Raw genomic sequence first — 18,893 nt, 5'->3', positions numbered from 1 at the left:
GATCATAGTTTACCATGTCACCTTTGCTTTTGGATTCAGAGAAAAAGATTAAATAAAATATTTTAAAAATAGATTTCATACCTCTGAAAATCCTTTCACAGAGGAAATAAAAACCAGCAATAAGTGAAAAATGTTAAGAGTTTCCAGTGTCTCATCAAAAACTGGAAAATGTAAATCAAAATGAGTTTTGGGGAGAGGGGGAAGCAAGGACTTGTCAGAAATAATATTGCAGTAAAAGACTCCAGCTATTTTCTTTTAACCTCAACACAATTCCCTTCAGGAGCACAAATCATAGTTTCTTTTTTGACATGCAGTTTCAGAGAGGTCCAAATTCCTGGCATCCCTGGCCTGACTCCACCATGAGAGGAAGAGGACTTCTCACTTGTGTTCATGCCTCTGTAATCCTGAATGCTTTGTCACAGCTGTGAAAGGAGACTTCAGGTGCTGTTAAGAGATATCCATGCAGAGAACAGTATTAATGTAGCATCTGGTGGTTCTGTCTTTGGACCAGGACTACATTCTACTTGAGACTACACAAAACAGAACAAAAAGAAAACCATGTCACAGAGGCAATGTTTGGAGACAAAAGAAAAATAGTGTAGTAACTTCAGAGTCATGCAGTGCCATCCTCTCTTAATCACAAGGTGTAGTAAAGAAGAAAACACTCACCTTAAAAAAAAAAAAAAAAAAAAAAAAGGCTCATTGTGAGACAACAGCAACCTATAGCTAATGAATGAGACATGAGTGGGGATAACACCCTCTGGGCCTTGTACATGAAGGCAAGTAGGGGTTTTTTGAGATGATAAACGGTGGAGTCATTGAAGAACTGTAAAGAGAGGAGTCTCTTGAAAACCTGTCTTTTCTGCAAGGATCTATAAAATAGTTGTTACACAGACCAATATTATCTCATTTTATTGAATTTGCCTGGCTACCTGTACCATCTGTTGTTTCTCAAGATACTATGCCATAAGACGTAAAGCTGAGCCATGACTTGGACATGAAAATTAAAAATCTGAGACAAAAATCATGTCCGTAGTAGTGCTGTGAATAGCAGACAGAATGATGCCACTGCTCATAGCAATGGAGAAAATTCTGGGGGCAAAATGGAAAGAACATTTTCTTAGTCATGTACTGGAGTTGAAAGACACATCCATGAAGAGATGTAGTTTCACTTTTCAACACAAAGATCTATTTCAGGGCAGATAAAATAAATGTATAAAAATATTTATATATTAAGTATATAAATATATATTTATATGTTAAATTACATGTATATGATTCATCTGCACAGAGAATGTGCACAACTGAAGTTCAGTTATTTGGCTGAATTCTCCAGATATCAGATGCTGAGAAAATGTTACAACGTTAATGTTTCCTAAGAGTGGAGCTGACACACAGCATAACATTGGGAGGCCAATGTCCATGGAAGCCTTATCTGGTATTGAATGTTATGGTTCATTTTATCAGAATGGCACACTGTACTTGTAGTCCATGCTTTTCCCTGGCTACCCATCTACTGCCAGGTCAAAGTGTTGGTTATAATCTTTAAATCCCTACAAAGCTTTAGGGTCTGCAATTCTAGAGACTACGTCTCTATTTTATGTTCTCACACAACAGTTAATCCTAGTTATGGCTGTTTCAGGTAAATGGGAAAAAGAAGCAAAGGCGCCATTTAATTAAGCCCCAACTCAATTTATTTGGAAACCATTATCTGCACCACAAAGTCATTTGTAAATCATTCCCACTTGAAGAGGACTGTCACTGACTCCATACTACTGAGCTACTGGACTCATTTGCTTATTAGATATTAGAAACTCTATCCCATTATATATTTAACACACACCTTCCCCTAAAATTATTTCCAGTGTGGATTCATGAGGTAATCTTTTCCACCATGGACTGAGTATCTTCACTAGAGAACTCTCTAAGATAAACTTTGGTTAAAACCACAAAATCCCATGACTGACTAGCCAAGGCAAAGAAAATATGCCCCATACTGGACAGTATAATGGTGAGAGTAACAATATTTTTACATCATCTAATATATATAATATCCATAGCTCACTATGTTGATTTCATGGGCACTAACCCAGACATGAGCAGGATCAGACTTTCAAAAGATTTTTCATCCCTTTCCCTTGACACCTATGTCAAGTAGTTTATATGAGCCAAAGATGGGCAGTTGGGGAGGGTGTTGAACAACCCTTAGACAAGTTTTCCTTTTCATTCTACTTCAATGTTAAAGAACCAACCAAAACAAAACAAAACAAAACAAAACATTTCTAGGGACTTTATAGGGATTGTGTGACCTCTTTTGGCAACAATGGGAACAATGTCTTAGTGTTGATTCTTCGAATTTCTCTAGTTTCACTATTCAGAACTAACAAGATTTCTTCTGAAATATCAACTCCATCAACTCCATCCCATAATCCAATGAAACAGGAATTTTTCAAGGGACAAAAAAAAAAAAAAAAAAAAAAAAAAAAAAAAAAAGACTTGGCTACTCCATTAGTTAAACTTTCTAATAGTTATTATAGTTTTCCTGTTTAAAAGTGCACACTCTATTGTCAAAGGCCACTGTATGATGCTGGCATCAAAGCTGCTTCTTTGAAGTAGTCTTCTCTTCTGTCTCCTGGTGTGACACAGGCTACTAACATTTTTTCTTATGTTTGCCCATTCATGGAATAATGGCAGTGAAACTTTCCCTAATACAAGGCTTTGATACCTAGCTTGAAAAGTGCCACGTTGATGTTAAGAATTCATGTTATGCTACTTGCATTTTGAAGATGCAAGCTGAAGTAGCAATAGTCCCACTACAAATTTTTGTAGATTAATTTAGTCATTATACCTGCACAATCTGATAGATTTCCAGTGAAGAAAATATGGGAATGCATTTGGAACATTTTGAGCTCATTTAAGCAAAATGTACTTGCAAGTGTATTTTATAGAATGAGTAACTGTTTAATGACAGATTATGCTAAAAAAGAATCCACATGAACACACCTCTGTTGAGCACCTTTTTCAAACTCAAATATCTTAGGTATTTAAAATACATATGCATAACACCAAAAGTAATTAAACCACATTATGAAATAAATCCTTTCAATTTTTTTCTGTTTATTCTGCAGCACTTTTCAAGTTACTCAAATGCTAAATAAAATCTTCAAAAGAAAAACCCCAAACAGCAGAACCCCTATCTTTGAAATTTTAGTTTAAAAGCTCACATCACTCCCAAGCTAAATCCTTGAAGCTCTGGATGCCAAGTTTTAGACTTGTGTATTTTTTTTTACTTCTGACTTTAAAAGTCATAAATGAAAGTTCATAATGCAAGTAATTACACAATTTAATTATTGTGGTGCCACTATAATTTACAGTAAATTCTTAGACTGTGAATACAAAAACTTTGCTGACCCTTTTTAGATCAGTTCTTCCAATAACCCTTGATGCTTAATGTAGTATTTTTTTTCATTTATTCACATTACATTCCTTAAGGAAAAACATTAGGATGTAACTGTTCAATGTGATCTAACGCAATCTAGATATACTTTAATATAGTAGATATATTACAGATATTTTGTTAAGGTTAATTTAAGTTTTTTTTCTCTGTTAATGTTCTCTGTCACTAACAGAAAAATGGCCATTCTGAAATGTGTTGCTAAACTGACTCTTGATACTGTCTGTAACACTACTTGCTTTGTACCTGGAGACCACTATTTGCAGGGAAGTAGCTCAAAGGGAAATATTATTTTGTTTTATTTCTGTTACAGCAAAGTCAGATGGCAGTCACATTAATAAAAATGTTTGCCAAGAGTAAAAATTCCAGGATCTCTAAGTTCAAAGATTTAACCCATTAACATAGATTGAATTATCAACGGTGTTTCAGAAGATTCTGGATCCAACAGTCTTTCAGGTCTAACCTCTCACAGCTGTAGTGTGAGGGATAAAAAGTATCATTCATTAAATAAATTTCAAAAACTCCAAAGTTAGTATTTTTATCATCTCAAATATATTTAGAAGCTTTAATTATCTATGTTTGCTTTTGATTTTGGATGAAGTATTTGAACATATGGCTATTTCTGTATACTCCATGATGCAGTCCCAGACACCTGGTTTGCTCTCCCAGGACTGACTTCCATCAGAAGTAGGTTGCCTCTTAGCTGTGAGGCCAAGATTTCTCAGGGCCCCACCTGGCAGCATGGGGTCCTAGGTAGTTTTTACAATTTGATGTTTTTTCAGCTGAAAGTACCTGATAAACTGTGAGTTCTGCCACAGCCCAAAAACATATTTTGCATGCCTGGGAGCATGAAAGAGGCTTGAAGGTAATGGTGATATAGAGAATAACTTTGGGGCTATTTGGGACATAAAAGTAGTTCCTTTACCTCTCTTTAGGTCTCGTCTATGCCATTCATCTGCATCGTATGAACTCTGAACTCCCTCTGAAGGACCAAGAGAGAAATATCATCTCAGCTCATATCAATGACAGCTCAACAGCACTGTAGGGATATCACCCTATATCTCTATTTCTTATGTGAGTCTCACTATTCAGAAACCTAATGATCAGGGACAGAAACTAATTGGAAGGCGAGGTTTCATTAAAAGTATCCAAAACCCAAAGGGAAAGGTTACTAAACTGAGTTAAAGTAACTTGAACATGTTTTAATGCAATACATAAAAAAGTGAAACAGTTTGGAGAAACAAAGAGTTCTGTTCTACAGCTGTGTTGCCAGACCCAGTCTAGAGGAACAAATTACGCATCTTCCAAGAATTTTGGTCCTTTGCCATAAGTGAGTCAAACAGTCCTTGAAAATCCAAGATGTATACTCCAAGACGTATACCCTGTCTAAGCATTAGCATGTGACTTAAATGGATTTGAATGTCCATCTCTACTATTATCATTCTGCGTTATTGGTTTGATTGCATTCCATTACTTCAGTTTTGTATTTCAATACCTTGTGCAAATCATTGCACATCTCACGAAAATGCTGCTGTGCATGTGTAGAAGAAGGAACTTTTTGCTTATGCTGAATGGTAGGGTAGAGTTGAAGAGCACAACAATTTGAATATTAATAGGGTTGCATGAGTGATGTCTGATACATTTTATTAAAGTTACTTTTATTTTAACATTAAAAGAATGCAGAGAAAAATATTTATCTTTTTTTTTTCAGTGTATTTTCTTTATTTGAATGATTACTTAAAACGTTTTAGTTACTTGTATTAAACCTTAATAAGATCATATAGAAATTAAAAACAGGGGTTATAAGTGAGCTATCAATTAACATAAGAATCAATTTAATGGTAATTTAAATATCTAACTTATAATTTTTGCATAATGAAGTGGCCTGTGGGCTTGAAGTCCTAATCATGTCTAATTAATTTAAAGGATGTTACTTTTTATTATCATTGAAATGTCTGACAGGTGATAAAACATTTAGGGTTGCAGCCGCAAACTTTTTACATCAGCTATAATATAAGGCGACAGGTTATATAAACCCTTTCTCTGAAAAATGAATATTTAAGGAAAATAGTGTTAAGTGATTTGGATCAAATTCAGCCATGGTAGAAGTGGGTGAGAGTCTCATGGAGAAATTATGTGTGCCTACGTGAGGGCTCAATTTTATCCTATCTTTCACTATGAAGTGGATTTTGAAATTCTGTCTGTGCAACACAAATGGGGTCCTTTTGAAATGAGTATATGTATCACACAAGAAAATCTTCACCAGGGCAAGTTTTCACAGCCCATTTTGATATGCTCTGTGAATTTGAAGAAAAAGTTCATCTAACTGTATCTTAATATGTGGTATCTTTTACAGAAAAGAATGAATTGGGGTGAAAACAACCCTAGTGCTCTCCCCCTAAGCATGATTAGTTGTTACCTGCAGTGTGTTTGCTGCCACATCCATCCAGTTTTGCAAGTGGTCGATATGTGCCCTGACCATTTAGCATCATGGTATTCTGTTATTCAGTGTCTGCTAGAGCCCTCTGCACCCTCCACCTCCCATGAGATTCCTGACCTGATGGCACTGAGGATAGAAGTATGTTTTTTAGTAGTTTTGCTTATACATACCCAGGTTGTAGAATTCTCTAAAAGCGGCAAAAGATAGCAGGTCACATAGTATATGACAATAATACATCTCAGAGAATTATAGTTAGCATTGCATAGGTAATGGAGTGTGCCTTCACAGGGTTGTCTAAGGGCTGTCATTGTGGAGAACTGCAAGCCCTCTCCATGCAGCCAGGAGTCTGTGCTTAGTGGCTTTTTGAAAAGACAGTCAGGAAAGTTTTCAGAGAATCACAAATTTCTGAGGTTGGAAGGGACCTCTGAAGATCATCTAGTCCAATCCCTTTGCCAAGTAAGATCACATACACCACAATGCACAGGATGGCATCCAGGTGGGTTTTGGGTATCTCCAGGAAAAAAAAAAGGAAAAAAAAAAAAAAAAAAAGAGAAAGAAAAGGAGACTCCACAACCTCTCTGGGCAACCTCTTCCAGTGTTCTGCCACCCACAGCAGGTATCTTTGCCAAGGCAGGTATAAATCATGATGTTGGTGGTGAAGGAATAAAGCTATGTGGAATCTGGGACTAGTCTACTTCTAGAAAATGAAAGAGCAGTATCCTGCTGGTCTGTAACAAGCATCTGTGTGATCTGGGCAACTCATGCAGCTAGGTAAGTCATCAGAAAATTTTCCAGATTTATCAGCTGTCACACCCAGCCCACAAACCATGGATGCAGCTTTCAGGAGTTATGGAGTTGTCATCCTCTGTTCTGTAAGGTAATCCCTATGGGAAACCCTATGGGGACCATACAGTTTTGTCTCTCCCTGGGAAGAATGAGGCTGAAGGAGGAAAAATATTACCTGACTAGAGTGAAAAATATGTAACAGTCCAATGGAAATTAAGTGGGGAAAGTTCCATGAATTAAATTCTTGAAAAATATTACTACAAGAAAATAGTGTAGCCTGATCTCAGGGTGAACTGCTATTGCCATTACATACATACTGTATATGCATGGGCCCTCAGGCTCAGGAGATGTCTCAAAGCAACAGAGCCTGTAGAATTCAATGTCCCAGTTAGATCCATAAGACTGAGGAGTTACAGACAACCTACCATGTTTCACCTGATCGGGGAAGAGTGACATAGATTTTTCTATATGTCTTACAAGCAGCTGAAGATTGCTTTTTGCTGTCCTCAGTGGATAAATTCTTCCATGATGGATTGACTTTCAGGAATGCAAAACCCCTAACTTTCATTATAATTTGGAAGATAAATGTGATTAGATATTAGATTTTTCAGAAGCACTAATGTCTCTTTTGAATATCCTAACTTTAGCAACCTACTTAAAGGTTTAAAATAAATTTAATAAGATAAGCCAATTTTATGTTGAAAAGTGATTTCTATGTTATGTAATTCAACATAAATCACAAAGGGGAAATTATATAAACAGGTGAAAAAATTAGAGAGAAAATTGGGAAGTAAAAAAGATAGCATTAGAGGCAGGTTTGATAATGAAGTGTTGAAATTACTGGGACTACACAGATAAGCAAAGGAAACTTGTGCAGAGATCCATGAGGACATGATCGAATGTTAGGAAAGAAACACAGGTTTCAGCAGTAGACACACAGGTCATTAGAAAATTAGAAGGAGGATGAAGAAACTGGTACAGAAATAATTATGTGTGGATGAGTAGGAGGCAAGATCTGTACAAAAATCTTCACATCATGCCATATGAAATTGCCTTGTGAATAAACACTTCTGACACAATATTCCATAAAATAAAATGCCATATATTCACCTACAGTGAAGGCAGAGGATGCCAGACTCTTGCATTGGCCTAAATGCAACTAAGACAAGGGAAGAATGCAAATGAAAAACACATTTTGTTTATAGAAAGATATGCAGCTAATCGTGTTCAGTTATTATCGTAGAAATTACATGTTTTCTGCTTTAGCTATATTCTGCCACAGTTAATAATTAAAACACAAATACATGAAACACTAATTTAATGGCAGACTTTGTAATTACACAAGTACCGTAAGTGTTTGTTTTGTAAACATATGTGAAATTCTTTTGTACATACTGTAATTAGGAGATCATAAAAATCAGAGACTATCTCAAAAGGAAAAACTAGCTCGCTATTTATTTTTTTTCTGAAGCAAACATAAGTGTACAGGAGCCACCACAAAAGCAGGTGTTTTCCCAAAGCCTTAAGGTTTCTAAGCACATCAGTTAGTCAATGCTAGTCTATTGCTGATTTTACAGCTAATTTTTTACAGAAATTTTGTACTCCTTTCCGTATGTCTTACATCAAAACTTCAGTCATTGCAGGGTCTGAGCAGGGCAGGGTCATGCTGTTGGCTCAATCTGCTCCACCTGCTCCCAGATGTCGGAAGAAGCCCCACGTGAAAGCAGTGGAACTCATGTGCTCCCCTGGGAAAAGAGAGGGTTGCCAAATCAACCTTGATGTCTGAAGAAAAGTAATTATGACTCTGAGGGCAAAGGCCTTAATTTGAACAGTCATGGGGAAGGACTTGGATTCACATCCTGTGGTGGGTTTCTCTGTGAACAAATTCAGCTCTTGGAAACCCTTGTCTCCAAAGAGTTTGTCCAGACTGCAATTTTCTGTTATGCTCTTGGCCAAGTGTCTCTTCTGTGTCAATTTCATGGTAAAAAGTAATTGGGGAAATGAAGTTGGACAGAAGACAGATCTAAAAAGAAGTAATTTGCAGAAAGAAAGCAGGAAACATGTTTCAGAAAGAAAAGAGCTGTGCCAAAGGAGAGCTGGATGCAGGCTAAGGAAAGCCCTGAGAACAAAAAGGAGGGCAATTCACAAAGACAAGTGTTAAGACAAGGAATGAGAAATAGCAGAGAATTTGCAATGCAATGGAAGGGAAGGAATAGAAGGTCATCTGCAAGACAGGAAGAAAATTAGACAGGTGCCAGTTCTTCGCCTAATACCTTTTTGCCTTTGACAGTCATCCTCCTCAGTTTCCTAGTGAAAAGCTGGCAGTTTCCATAAACAAATGAGCTCCTCTTCACATACTCCAAATCCCGTACACCTAAACAACTACTTTTGTTTTCCTTTTGTCAGTCAGGTTTTGATTGTTTTTATGAAGGAACTTTTGTATGCTTGCATCTGGACTTAATTTTATTTTAAAACAGGGATGGTGTTTGACAACAATACTTTTCAAAAGAAAACATAAGGTGGGATTGTGCTTGTGAAATGCTGGACTTCCAGCCCCTGGACTCAGTATAAACGCTGCTTATCATCTGATGCTTTTCCATTTCTCACCATGCTCAGCATTTCGTTTTCATCTGAGAGTTAAATCTCTATACAGCATAGGGGCTGGGATGATTTTTCTTGCTTGCCTATCACACATTTCCCAAAGGACATCACTGCAAACTCAGTTTCCAGTGGGACTCTCCTGGCTCAAGAAACAACTTTGTCTGGCTGAAGAAACACACCTGGGCCCCTAGAACCATGCAGTTATTTAAAATATTAGCCTAGTTTCCTGTTCAGAAGGGACAGTGTTTGCAAACTGTTCTAACACATAATTAGGTTTGAGTGGGTCTTTTTTTATCACAGAATCACAGAATGTTAGGAATTGGAAGGGACCTTGAAAGATCATCTAGTCCTTTATGATTATTATTTTAATGACTTTGTTTCTTCAGGTCACCCTGCCTTCTACTAAAACCATTCAAAGACTGTTTGAAAGCCATCTCTGTCAACACACTTCTCAAATCAGCATGTGAACAACCAGACAAGCTGCTTCTATTGACTTCTGTTGCTGCTTCAGCACATAAAACATCTCATTTTGTATCCCACCTTCACCTGCTCTTGTAGTCATGTAGCCTCATTTCAATGTTTCCTTTGAAATTCACTCAATCATCAGCAACTGAAATCTTTTCTCAAATCCATCCATGCACAGTTCATGTATCCTGGTGAGTCTGCTCATTGATGCTTATCTCTGAGCTGCTTTCATTGTATGAGGTTTTTACATTCACACCAAGACTGCTCTGAAGGTATACATATGTACATATAAGCAGTCCTGCAAAGTGGAAAAAAAAATCAAAAGAAAGCAAATGCACCTACTCCTGAATCTCTAAGGTCCAGCCACTGCAACAGAGGATATGTTCACATCTTCATAGATAAAAGGAGAATGTCAAATTTAGTAAAAGTACTCTCTCCTTACTGAGACAAAGTCATCAAAAGTATGCATAGAGTGTACCTGGATTTACTGAATGGAAGAATTATAAGTTTTGTTAGTGCCCTTGTCTCTTGCTAATAATTCTAAACTTTCTGTTTTGTTTTTGTTTATTTGTTTGTTTTTAACAGCTAGAGTGTGCTAGGATAATGTTTTCTTAGAATTACCTGTTATGATTTTCGTATTTCTTTACTGACTGGTAACAGCTCGGAGAGCAAATCCATGTTTGTACAGTTAGGCTTGTTTTTCTCCAACTGCATTACTCTGCATTTATTAGCACTGAATTTCATCTCCCATTTTACTGCCCAATTACTCAATACTGTGAGATCCTTCCACAGCTCTTCAGAGCCAGCTTTCATTTTTACTACACTGAATAATTTATCATCATCATGCTTTATCAGTCTCTAACACCTTTTCTAGATCCTGTATGAATATGCTGTATAGGACAAGCCTTAACACAGATCCCTATATGGTACAGTTTTCTTCTTCTATTGAACATTTACTCCAACCTTTTGTTTACTGTATTTTAAGAATACGTTTAGTGGTGGAAGATATTTATCTGTTCTTGCTAGAGGCATGACAAGTAAGTTTTCACATGAAATTTTGGTGAAGAGCCTCTGGAAATCCCACACTGTATCTGTTGGCACAACCTTGTGCACATGCTCGATGGCTTCCACAAATATATTACCTAATAGACTTCTAAGACAGAAGTTCCCTGTACAATAGCCATATTAACATTTCTGTCTCTATCTGTCAAACTATTGGCTGATTCATGTTTTTTATAATTTTAACAAAAATGTTGAACCTGGGCATCAGACTTACCAAGCATTCCGGAGCCTGTTTTAAAAACTGGCATCATAAAACCTACTTCTCCAGAGGCAAGAACAAAGCTGTGAGGGTTGAGTCATATTCCAAAATCAAGGCACAGTTTTATTGTAACACATATCTGTAGACCTACAAACCTATCTAAAGATCTGTTATTATTCAGAATATGAACAAATACAAAAATCTCTTTTTCTGACATTTCAGTTTCAGGAAGACTCTAATACATTCCACATGAAGATTCTAGCTAGCACAGAAGCCACAGCAAACACAAATTCAAACAATTTCTTTAGCTTTCCTGTTGCAGATGGATTTTCTATGGATGCTCCTTGCATTCTCTAGTCAACCAATTGTTCTTCCAGATCATCAGAAAGACTTTGCTCCTGAAATACTGGAAAAGGTACCAGCAACTGTATTTTAGTTTAGCAAATCTCCTTTACTTGCTGTTCTACTGTAACAGCCCTTCCTTGACCTCTTCAGTGTGTTGCTATGTGCTGTGTGCCTCAGATGCAGTGTTGTTAATTCATGATACCTACAAGCATTTCACCTTTTCCCTATATACACAGCCTCATGACTGGAACCAAAGGCACTGATGCCATCCAGATAGTTGGCAGGTAAGAATGGATGTGAATAGTGTTTAGGATTGGCTGGGTGACTCAGGCTTGTCCATGGGTCTGTGTGCAGTAGATCTGTCATGCCGACATGATCTGCCTCCACGCTTGTCCCCTTTTCTTCCCTGTTTATCCCTTACCATCTGTTTTATTCAGTAAGTGTTTTTGCCAGAAGAACCAGTAAAGATAGAGGGCTTCTCCTCTAACACTGAGAGAACAGGAAGTAGAAAATCTTACCTTCACAAAATTGACTACAAAGAGCTTGCAGCTCAGGCCATTCCTGCCTCACCACATGCTGCAGACCTCATGCTGTGTAAATGCCCTCAGCTTACATCCTCTTCCACATCTGCATTGTAACCCACTGTCAGTCCCAGCCCTTTCACTGAGCCATCGAAGCTTTATGACTGAATTTATGTTCTCACCTCTGTGTAAATCCGCTATTACGTTTCTTTAAGTATGAACTTGAGGAACTCCCTAAAGTCCTCATATCAGGCACTGTGGATAAACATTACTTTTCCTGGCCACTGTTTCCTGCATGCATGCTTCCAGTGTGGTGTAAAATTGGAAGAAGCGTAGTTATATAAATCTGATACAAGTAAGTTCTGAACCACATTTTTAGGGAACTTTTGCTAGACCTTTACTGGAGAATCAGGAAAATATATTAATAAAAAGGCCTATTTTGATTCTTCTTTTTATTCCTGTCTTTTGCCCTGAAGAGCACAGAATAGCCTTCAGAATAAAAAATACAAATAAATAAATAAACCATAATAAGAATTTGAAATACCTGCCAGCAGGAAAAGAAGGAAATGAAACAAAGAATAACAGTCTGTCACCTGCATTGTCTTTGTTTGCCAAACAGAAAAAAAAAAATAAATAAATAAAAAAATAAAAAAAAGGAAGCCTTCCTCTGCAGGGCATGCTAGGTCAAAGAGGCTAGTAAAAATTCAGCAGAAGTCGGTAAGGATTAACCTATTCAGAAAGAAGATACAAAAATATAAGGGAGTGTCTGTTTTTTTCATCTCTCAGCTATATCACCTCCTTTCTTCACTGGGTCTGCTTACATCTTCTTCTCTACAGTTTTCATCCAGCTTCTTTTCCTTCAGCTGTATACTGCTTTTGCCTTTCCAGTTTCTCATAAACTGGACTTACTTTCCAACTGTCAGGTACTAGACATGAGTTTCTGTTTCACTGAATATTTGTTTTCCCATATCTCCAGTCCATTTCTACACAAAAAAAAAAAAGATGGCTCAGCACTCTCGTCTTTTCAAAAGCAATGCCCGGTGGAATTAAAGTATTTCTTTTACTACCACATGACTTTTTAATCTGTGTTGTACTCATGAAAATTTTCATGGGGAAAAAAAAAATAAAACTAATCTTAAAAGAATACCTTTTAACTGAATATGCCAGGCACCTCTACAGGGGATTTATTCAGAAATCAGAGCCTTCTATAGCCCTTCATGTCAGATGATACTCTGCTACGGTGCACTACATGAAACAGGAGTTCAGTTTTTCTCTCATCAGCAACATACATAATAATTGATAACCGAAGCAGTTTGTGAACGTAATAGAGCCCCAAGAGTGATTTTAAGCTTGTATTCACTACATAGCCATCTGCTGTTATTTCAAATAGAAATTTTATTAACTTTTACATTTTAACCTTACCATTTCTACAAAGGTCACAATTAAATATTAACACTTTAACTTGCAAAAAAAAAAAATTAATCATTCCTTTTCTACTAATAACACTTGGTCTTTGCTTCTGAATATCTCATAAATGTGATAAAAAATGTCGCTAGAGAGCAAGGGAGGTTTCATCAGCAATCTGGTCAGTGAGGTTAGAAAACTTATCTGTGTATGATTTCTTTCCTTCAAGAGAAGAGCAATTAGGATGTTTTGTGATGAAAAGCAAAATCATGTACATTTTAATCTTCATGTGCATACTCTTTTTTTGCAAATATAGTACAGGTCTCTTTCTGAGCTTATTATGAAGTAGAATTATGATGCTGGAAGTACTAAAGCTGACACATCTAGAAATGGTTCTCTTTAAGTTGAAATGGTAGATAAAATAAGCATCTGATGGTTTTGTTGGAATCAGAAATGAAGTATTTTTCATACCTGCAGCACTTAGCTAATGTAATTTAAAGTATACAGTGTTTAGGAATAGTGTTAAAAACAGAGGACAAGAATCCCAAAAGAAGCACTAATAACATTGAAGGTACCAGTTTTGAATGACTAGTTTAAGTTTTTTTTACACATGATTTAAACTTCTAAAATATTTGACTAGGGAATTTTGCATGCTTCACTTTTTAGGTAAGAAGTATCAAGCCTATATGCAGACCTGTTTTTCAAAATGTAGAGTTCAGTATATTAAGAAATCATGTGGGTTTTTTTCTTTTGTTTATTTTGTTTTGTTTCTTAAACTACTATGCTAAACTAACATTCTTGAAATCATTTCTGACTTGCAAAATGCGGGCTTAGAGATTCCACACAACAGGGAAATTATTCTGAAAACATGGAGCAAACCAAACAATGGAAGGGGTACCGCAGTAAGTGTTGGATATCAGAAGATAATTTTACCATCGTAACTCATAGTTAAAAAACACTAGTAAAATGCAGATCTTACAGCAATCACATAACCAGAAAGGCAGCATGTCTTATGCTTAGAGTATTAGTACATCTTTCAGCATTGCAGACAACAGCAAACTGGTAAAAAGAATCCATAATTAGTCTACCAAAGGCAAACCAAGTGTGCAGAAAGCAACTGAGTGGGAAACATGAGTTCTGCAGTGCATCTGAGGTTCACTAAGTAATACTTGGGACTGTGAAAATGTTTGGAACTGTCTTAGTATTATCCTTATCAAAGAGAGCTGAGTTAAGCCAGTAAAGACTTTTTAAAAATCCCTCTTCACATGCATGTCTTATTAAAAAAAAAAAAATTAAATCTCCTAACCATCTTTGAAACATTTAGAAAATGTGGTGCTAGCTGTGATAATTAAACAAGACCAAATGCAGTACTTTATATAGTACAGTGCAAGAGATATGGCTTGGTACAGAATTAAACTCTTGAAAAAAGCATCCATTAAAGTTTATTTATATATGATGTAACATATATATTGCAGCAACCGATACTGCAGAATGCCATGATACGCTGCAGAGTCTTAGATCTAGTTCAGCTGAATCCTGGTAAGGACCTAGAGGACACAGAAATGTACTGTGGTGCTTCATAAAGAATACAGTTCACCAAAACAATATTTTACCCCTGAGGAAAATCTACTAAAACCAATCACTTTCTGTGGAATGTTCTGTCACCAATAAAATTTTGTTTTCTGAAATGAAAATACCTGGTCAGGAAGGTTTTGAACAGTTTAAATAGTGAACGTGTAATCCATTATTTCTCATTGTTTCATAATAGCTGGTTCATATATGTATGAATAGCTTCCAAGATACTACTTTTCTGAAAAGGAAGTGAGCCACTTCAACACACAGGAAAACAAAAAAAAATTCTGGGAAAAGAGCTTGTCCTGCCCTGTTGCTGAAAACACTCCGTAGCTGTAGCTCTTGTTTTGCTTGGCACACAAACAACAAGGCAATGAATGGAGTAACCAATCCTATTTCCTGAGCTTGAAGAGGCTCCCCATTAGCTGTCAGCAGCAACAAGTTTGTCTGAACAAACATTGCAAGGCTGTCGGTATCCACACACACAGTGGCTACAACCCACCATTGACTGTGCTGTGCACATGCCTGAACAGGTTAATTGCCTCTTTGCCAATCTGCCTCTTTGGCAGCCACAGCGCTGCCAAAATACTGATTTTCCGCTTCAAATTGTGAAAAAGCTTGGAATGGAAAGGTGATACTAAGGAAGTAATGAAATAAACTCCAGAATAATAACTCTAAAGCAGGTTTTTAACCATTGTCATCAGTTATTCTGTAAGCCCTACAGAAAGCTAAATGTGACTGGCATCTATCCTTGTTACTACGATTCCTACCAACTCAGGTGAAGTTTCACTAGAGCTGCTGAAACTAAAATCAAAGTTATCTCTGCACTCACTGGAGAAATCCAGGCACCAGTATATGTTGGGGACTGACCTGTCGGAGAGCAGTGTAGCAGAAAGGGACCTGAGGGTTCTGGTGGACAGCCAGATGACCATGAGCCAGCGCTGTGCCCTTGTGGCCTAGAAGGCCAATGGCATCCTGGGCTGCATTAGAAGGGGGGTGGTTAGTAGGTCAACAAAGGTTCTCCTCCCCCTCTACTCTGCCCTGGTGAGACTACATCTGGAATATTGCATCCAGTTCTGTGCCCCTCAGTTCAAGAAGAACCGGGAACTGCTTGAGAGAGTCCAGCGCAGAGCCATGAGGATGATTAAAGGAGTGGAACATCTCCTTTACAAGAAAAGGCTGAGGGAGCTGTGTCTCTTTAGCTTGGGGAAGAGGAGACTGAACCTTATTAATATTTATAAATATGTAAAGGGTGAGCAGCAGGAGGATGGAGCCAGGCTTTTCCCAGTGACATCTAATGATAGGACAAGGGGCAACGGGTGCACGCTGGAACATAGGAGGCTCCGCTTAAATGTGAGAAGAAACTTTTTCACAGTGAGGGTGACAGTGCTGTCCAACAGGCTGTCCAGGGGGGCTGTGGATTCTTCTTCTCTGGAGACATTCAAAACCCACTTGGATGCATTCCTGTGTGACCTGATTTAGGTGTTCCTGCTACAGCAGGGAGATTGGATCTTTCAGGGTCCCTTCCAATCCCTAACATTCTGTGATTCTGTGAAATAGAGGCACTGATGTCCTAAATCGTCTTTTGTCACAACAAAACATCTCACACTCTTCTGTGACTTTATAGAGTGTCCAGTCCTTCTATATCCCTAATTTAGACACCATAATCAGGTGTCTGGCTTTAGAGAACTGAATATGAGATTATATTTCAATCTACCAAAATAGAGATGAGGTGACCAATGCATGTAATAAAGGCACAAGAAAAAAATAAAAATAAATAAAAAATAAATAAAATACGTGGAGCTTTACCATTTATATATAAGTATTAAGAAAACAGATTGTTGGGAATCTTTTCTTTCTCATTACAATACACAAAATTCAGTAATATGTTTAACACATAACATCTTAAGGTACCATATTCAAAACATCATACTGTTATCATTTAACATGCATGTCTCAAGTATATGAATACATCAACTTTGTCACTGCATCCTTACTGCACATGTACAAAGCATTCCCAATGTCCTATAATAGAGGGTCTCCAGACCCAGGTGCTCCTGAACTGATTATACTAAAAATGAGCATACAGTAGTAAATTACAATATGAATTTTTACATTTTAGAAATATTTTGATAAATCATCTACGCAAGGTTTCAAATGTGCAAGTGACCATGATAGAGGGGTCCAGGCTGCAGAACCCAGACTGTGCTCCATGGTCTTATGCTTTTCCAGTTCCTCAGGCTTTCTGATCAGCTTGCCCAATGGTTGTACTGACCTTAACTACGCACTACTCCCTGCAGATCACCGATAATCTGCTTAAAAAGACATAGCCTTCAGGCTACAGAGTTGCTGTCTTTGAAGCCCTGATGTTACCATAGTTTTGGGATTGCTAACATACCTTACATACATCTAAAAGGACTGGTTTTGTCAGCTTTACTTACCTCTAACTGTGGCTTTGTAGTCCTTCCTTCCATCCTTGGCTACTCATTTCTGCAGACTCCACTGGGCTGGCACTGATGTTTGTACAAATGTTCAGAGAACTGGGTACTATTGAGAAATAACCTCATCAGCTGTGAGTCTTGATGTCTTGAGCATCAGTTTCAGACAGGACACACATTTATGTCAGATGAAAATGATAATGTAACTGCAGTCTCTTGCATTTCAACTCATCTATGCTTTAAAGTACCATTACACGACTTAAGTGCTAGGGAATCTCGATGAAGCAAGGAAAGCTCCATCATCTGACCATTTAAATTCTTCTTGCTCCTAGTCTTTATTTTATTTATTTATTTATTTATTGCATTTGGAAAAGCAACACTTTAAAAATTAACTATATACATTTTTAAGGATCTGTAAAGTTTTTCAGACTTAATATAGTGATTGACCTGAACTCCTAAATAAGCTTAATCTTTGAAGTCACAAGGAATTGTCACCAATATATAGATATAATTATACAACAGATACCACAAGGGTTTTCCTTTTGTTCATCGCTCTAACTCCTGCCTTCACGATATAGGCATGTATTTCCTCTTCCGTTAGACATGCAGGACTTATTCTACTCCTGAATCAAGGATTTGAATGGTGCAGCCTTCTATAATTGGGATTTCCTTAAAAATATTGAACATTTTTACTATTAACTGCTATCTTCAAAATCCTAGGGCAACATTCCAAAAGCTTTGATTTGCCCCCAAATGATTTGGTTCCCAGAATGTTTCAATTTCTGGATTTAGCAACTCTGAGCTGTGGTGCAGAAAAATATATTTTAAAAAATCTTTGAAGCTAAGTGCAGAGAAGAGCCCAGTAGCCAGCTAGAAATTGCAGCACGCTTTATTTTATTTTTTTTCCGGCATCAGGATTCCAGCCCAGCAGGCATACAAACATCCAGTGTATGCCAGAAAACACAACGAATGAACCAGATATCAGGATTTAACTTTTTCTAATAACAAAAAGGCAGAAAAAATGTGGCTGCTGATGTTAGTTTGGTAATTATCAGCTTCCATATTATTTGTCTTTTTTTTTCCCCCATTGCTGATGGACACAGCCTACTGAACTCTACTTTCAAGTTTAGAGTCCTAGCCATAGGTAAAAATGTGCTAGTATTATAAACCTTAAATAAAGGTAATTTTCTTTCTATCCCCATCTCCTCATCTTCAGCAAAGGGAGCAAGCCCTTAAACTAACAGTAGCTGTGTGCCAAGGATCTCAGTTTTCAAGCCTTGTTTTGCTAGTTTATATGCTGGCAAGAAACTCAAGGGGATGGGAGAGATTACACTTAGTCCTGGAGGAATCTGGATCACTGTCCAGGAACTCCCACCAACAAAGTAAAGAGGTGATGTTGATATTTTCTGAAAAGTCTTTTTGGGAAGAGAGAGTGACCACATTATAGAATTGGAAGCATTATCTGGTGGATTTTCTAGAAAGGTATTTTAGGTCCGGTCTTATTTAACATCTTCATTAATGTGTTAGAAGTGAAAGTAACTAGCCCATAATTACATTTGCTGATACTAAATTGAAAGGAGTTTCAAACTTCACTGGGGACAGAGAA

The sequence above is a fragment of the Aythya fuligula genome, chromosome 2, assembly GCF_009819795.1.
Source record: "Aythya fuligula isolate bAytFul2 chromosome 2, bAytFul2.pri, whole genome shotgun sequence".
NCBI lineage: Eukaryota > Metazoa > Chordata > Aves > Anseriformes > Anatidae > Aythya > Aythya fuligula.
The sequence above is the reverse complement of the archived record's forward strand: the minus strand, read 5'-3'. Positions refer to the sequence as shown.